The following is a 5,819-nucleotide window of genomic DNA, read 5'->3' as shown; positions in this document are numbered from 1 at the left end:
AGGGTATCCCTATGTCCTGAGCTGCTCGCTCACGGAGACCACTCTTCTAGAATGCTCCTTCCGTGGAATCAGAGCGCCCTGACTTCGCATGAACTCAGATCGGACCTTCTCTGGTCCCCCTCCCGGAAGCTCATCCCTTTCAGTGGGAGCACGTCTGCTACCCCTTCCCAGCTGGGTTCTGCTGTCTGGCGGAGCCGGTTGTAGGTCCTGCTGCTTGGATAGGCTGTACTAAGCCCTGTTCTTAGGTGTTGTGTTTCTACTTCCTGTTTAGAACCAAAGGACAACTGAGATGGTCCCCTCATCCGTATCTTCCAGGGGAGACTCCACAAGAGCCTCGGCATCCTGGCCCTCCTGTCTTAGCCTCTTCTCAGAGGAGACTCAGAATTTCCTCCCATTCTTTCTCAAACACATTTTCCCTCAGGGTGGAAAAAAAAAATCAATCCTGGAGAGTCCACAGCGGCAAGGGCCGGGGAGTGTCATGTCCTTGGTTAGTTTTGTGGTTTTTTTTTTCTTTTTGCTTTTGGGTCTCACTGCAGAATGGAGAACCGCTTCCCATCTCGGGACCAAGAGACCCCGGGAGCCCCCATTTTGGTCACTTGCTTCCTGTTATTATTTAACCAGGACCCCAGAAGGAGTGTAACCAGGACCCCAGAAAGAACTCTGCCCCTCTAAGGCTCGTGCACCCCGAAACGCTCACAAAAGTGTGATGTGAAGAGCGAGGCTGCTAAATTACCCCCACATGTCCCGATGTATTCACCTCCACTCTGCCTTTTGAACTCACTTCAAAGATGTCGCCCTCAGCATCCAGGCCCTAAATCACCACCGTGGCCTGGATAATCTCCAGTCCGGCACTTGCCGCCGTGTGCTCTTCCTTACCCTGGCTTTTATTCTCCTGGCGCGCGCTCTCTCTCTCTCTCTCTCTCTCTCTCTCTCTCTCTCTCTCTCACTCTCTTTTTCTTTTTCAGTGGCCCCGAAAGTTGCTTTCTTTTCTTCTGCATCTGCGCCTGGAAGCACCAAGGTGGAGTAAGAATTTAGACATTGGGCATCTCTTGTTCCATTTCTCCTCAGCACAGACCATCTGCCCTCCACCTTTCTCTCTCTCTCTCTCTCTCTCTCTCTCTCTCTCTCTCGCTCTCTCTCTCTCTCTCTCTCTTCAAACAGGTCTGTAAATCTTACCCTTCTGCCTAGGATTTGTGCACATCTGGTGTGTGTTCATAAGCCAATAAATATTCAATATGAGTCTCCTGATCGTCTGCTATTCTTTGCCTTCACCTGAATGGAATCAAGCCATGGTTTTGAATATGCAGCTCGTTAGAATGTCAAAAGTCCATTTTAATCCCTGTCTGTATTGCCTGACGTGTGGGAAGCCCGGTTCCCTCAGGCCTCCGGAGGGGACCCCGGATGCTGTTCCCTTGGCGCTGTGGCACTGCTCCTGGGTCTCCTTGTTCAGTTGTTTTTAGCCTGGAAACCTGATATTCTCAGTGTCCCAGTTGATTAGACTGGGGGATGCTGACTCACGCCGACAGAACTCAGATGAGACAGATGATAAAATCAGAATACGAATTGATTAATTTACATCGTGGCATGTAACTGTTGAGTGGATTGGATTCTCACGTCGGCCCGAACAGTACATTCTCTCCCTGTAGGCACGATACATGAGAAACCAAATTATAATCAGAAGGTTGTTTAGTGAGCGGGGCGTCAGAGCAAGGAAAGTTAATTACAGTTTATGATTAGAATTTTTAATGGTATCCAGCTCTAATAGCATGATATATCCAATTCTATAACCAGAACACACCTGCCAACCAGCCAGCTGGTCGCTTGTGCTGGTTGGTTGGGCTGCCTGGGATTACATAGAGGAGGCATTATCACTTGCCTCCATGACCCATCTGTAACCTGGTCCCTTGGGTAGAAACCCAGGCCCCCAAGACTGGGGTCTAAACTAAAAACTTTAGATTCCTTCATAGAACAGTTTCTTTTTTCCTTTTTGGTGTTGCAGCCACACTCAGGGGTGTTCAGTCAGGGCTTATCCTGGCTCTGTACTCAGGGATCACTCCTGGCAAACTTCCTACCTGCTGTACTATCTCTCCAGCCCAATTGAAAGATCTCTTAAAAAAAAAAGAGATGCTTTACTTAAACAAGGTGGTGCTGCATGATGGAGCATTTGCAAATCAAGACCGCAGTGAGATGTTCAACGTAGAGAAAACAGATCATTGGAGAGAGAGCAGGTGAATGGCAACCTCAACTATTGCCCTAGCGACTGATTAAACCCTTCTTTCTGGAAAATAGTTTAGCGTTGTCTTCACACCTATTGACCTATTCCACTCTGGGCATAAACCCAAGAAATTCTTACACATATTTAAGAGAAGACATGAGTGAGAATGTTCTTAGCGACACAAATTATAAACAAATTGCAAAAACCTAAAAACCAGGTGCTGGAGCAATAGCACAGCGGGTAGGGCATTTGCCTTGCACGTGGCCGACCCAGGTTCAATTCCCAGCATCCCATATGGTCCCCCGAGCACCGCCAGGAATGATTCCTGAGTGCATGAACCAGGAGTAACTCCTGTGCATGGCCAGGTGTGACCCAAAAAGCAAAAAAAAAAAAAAAAAAAAAAAAAACCCAAAAAACCCCCTAAAAACCAAAACCAAAAACAACACTACCACAACCCCATTCCACCAGTGGTAGATAGAATAGGTGAGTAAAGCATGTTGTTTTCAAATACTAAAATATTGTACAGCAGTCAAAAATCAGGATGAGTTCCTTTCTAGAAAGTAGATGCAGGAAGAAATCTCATCAGACTTTTAGGACAGCATAAAAGTTTTGATTAAAAAGGGTGCAGCATAATATATGCACCCCACTGACCTGGTAGGAGTCCTTCGCACTGAATATAGTCCCCAAGCACCAGCAGAGGTTACTATGGAGCACAGAGCCAGAAATAGTCCTTGAGCACTGCCTGGTGTGCACCCACCACCTCCGCCCTCCATCAAGAAAAGAGAGAGAGAGAGAGAGAGAGAGAGAGAGAGAGAGAGAGAGAGAGAGAGGCAAGGGAAACAAAACAGAGCAGAAATGCCCAGAAGTCCATTTCCTCATTCACTGTAGGATCCAGCATTTGGAGTGTTGACTGCCAAGGAAGGCTCTAATGCCCTTTACCTGAATGGGGGCTCCCTCATTTGGTAGGTCACATACCTCTGTATCACTACCCTTCCTGCCAGCCAATGTGGGTGTACAGACTTTACCTCCGGGGGAAGTTTCCACTCTGGGGCAGACACACAGCCACGTGGGTGCATGCGTTTCTGTTTGAGTGTCTAGCTGATCCCCCAACCCTGCCTGCCTGTGCTCCCCGCCTGCCCTCCTTCCCAGCACTTCCTCAATAAATCATCCAAGAATTCCATTTCAGGCTCTGCTCCGAGGGAAAGGAACTTGAGATAACAGTAAATGAAGCAGCAGGGATTCATTACCTCAGATAGGGAGAGGGGCAGAGAGAAGGGCCCAGGGTCCTGGCTTAGATGAAGAGCCCTCGATCGTTTTAGCATCTACTTTTTTTTCAGGCACTTATTACATGATTAAAAAAATTAATAAGCTCATTAAGGGTCAAAATAAATAATAAAAGAAGGCTATGAATGCATCAACGATGATGATGCCATTAAGCAAGGATTATGATTAATCTTTTTCAGTGGGCCTGAAATTCAATTTGTAAAATGTTTATAGAGTTACAGGGTTTAACACAAAAAAAGGTTTTACTGTTCGATCTGTATTTATTGAGTGTCGGGTGTGTGCCAGGGATGGTTTTAGATGCTGACAATGCAACTGCAAACAAGAAGGGGAAAAAAATCCTTTCTTCGGCAGAATTGTATTAAAGTTGGAGAGGCAGGAAGTACTCAAGTTAGCAATTAAATGAAAGAATTTAATTTGGGTAATGATAGGGGCTCTAAATAAAATAAAGTTGCAAGGAGAGTGACAGGGGGTGGTAGAGAAGATGGCACTTGCACTTGGAGTATAAGATTACTCCTTTTTTCTTTTTTGATGTTTGCACAACACCCAGCTATAGTCAGGGCCAACTCCTGGCTCAGTCAGTGCTCAGGGTTGCCCCCTGCAAAGCTGGGGATCGGGGACCATGTGGTACCAGAGATCAAACCTGGGCCTTCTGCATGCAAACACATACAACAACCTATTAAGCCATTTCTCTGGCTCACAAGTTTATTCTTAACTTCCTTCTTTTGTAGTGTGTGTGTGTGTGTGTGTGTGTGTGTGTGTGTGTGTGTGTGTGAATCCCAAGGTGCTCAGAAGTTTTGGGGACCACATTGACCAACTGGGCCATTGGCTCAGCATGAGGCCCTGAGGATTTGATGCTGCCAGGGTCTGCAGGGCTGGGGATGCTCAGGTCACCTCAACCGTGCTGGTGGTCTCTGGAGTTGCACCTGGTGATGCTTCTGGGGGTCAACGTGATACCAGGAACTGAAACCCTGGGTGGTCACATAGCTACCACGATACTATCTCCCGGTCCTCTTTGCGTATATTTATTTACAGGGTTTGGGTCATACCTGGTGGCACTCATGGTTTACTCCTGACTCTGCACTCAGGGATCACTCCTGGTGGGCTTAGAGGACCATCTGGGAACCTGGGTTGGCCATGTGCAAGGCAAGTGCCCTTCCCACTGTACTATCACTCTGACCCCTGGTATTTTTTTTTTATTCTCTCAAAAAATTACTTGGGAAAAAAAAAGGTGGGCTAGATAGTCTGCACATTTTATGAATAGAAACCTCAAGAGCACCATGTTTGTTTAAGACAAATAATATGTTTTGCACTCCGGGTGTAGACAGCACAAAAACCTAAAGCCATGTCATAACTTAAATTTCAGATACACTTTTATTGCCCCCCCCCCCCCCCCTTTTCTCCTTGCCTTTGTTGTTGTTCTGATGGCAGGGTCACTGGCAAACATAGTTGTGGCACTCGCCTCCTTTTCACTTGTGGTGCGCTGGAGATCACACATTTTGTGTTGGCACCTGGAATCCCAAACAATTGCACTGGGCATGAGGGTGGCTCTGGGCATCGAACTTGAGGCAGGCACTCTACCATGGACCTCTCCCTGCTGAACACAGTCTAATGCAATCCTTCTCCGTGGAATTTTCCACTCGCAAGGGTGGTAGTGAGGATGGCAGAGGGACCACCCATTGATAACGAAAAAAAGGATTTTGAGTTTTGCCAGTGCTGGGGGGTGGGGGGAGTTGGTCTGGGTCAACTCATTGGCATTAGCGCTCATTGGAAACTTTCGGCTGTCTTGAACTTTTTCACGGAGTTCATGGCAGAGACCTCGGCGGATCACAGAAAACCCCTAGTTGGGTTTTGTCATGCTTAGTGTTTGAGTTTGGGAACCATTGATTCTTTCTCTGGTCACTGTCCCTGTTGAGTAAACAGTGAGGCCCCTTTACTGACTTACTACAAAGAACTGTTGTCGGAGAGCTCCTAATGTCCGGCTTCCAAGCGGAGCCAGGTCAAGAAAACGGGGTCACCTTTGATTTTTACAGGTGTGGGGAAGACCTTGCGCTAGGTCTGTTTGGGAGGACTTTGGAGGTATGTTCGAGCCCTGGAATGTCCCATGTAGATCATGCTCCTTTTATGTCTCTACATCAAGACCAATGATGGAGCATCAATCTTATCATCGTCGTCATCATCCTTATCTTTCTGTTTGATGAATTCTGGAGTTGCGCCAACCCAGCCAGCTTGTAAACCAAATTCACTCGACTATTTAAATCATGCCTTAAATCACAAACACCAGGTGTGTCTTGTATTTGAAGTAACGCTCCAGGTGCATGGG

This window comes from Sorex fumeus, unplaced genomic scaffold, assembly GCF_029834395.1.
Source record: "Sorex fumeus unplaced genomic scaffold, SorFum_2.1 ptg000037l, whole genome shotgun sequence".
Taxonomy (NCBI): domain Eukaryota; kingdom Metazoa; phylum Chordata; class Mammalia; order Eulipotyphla; family Soricidae; genus Sorex; species Sorex fumeus.
The sequence above is the reverse complement of the archived record's forward strand: the minus strand, read 5'-3'. Positions refer to the sequence as shown.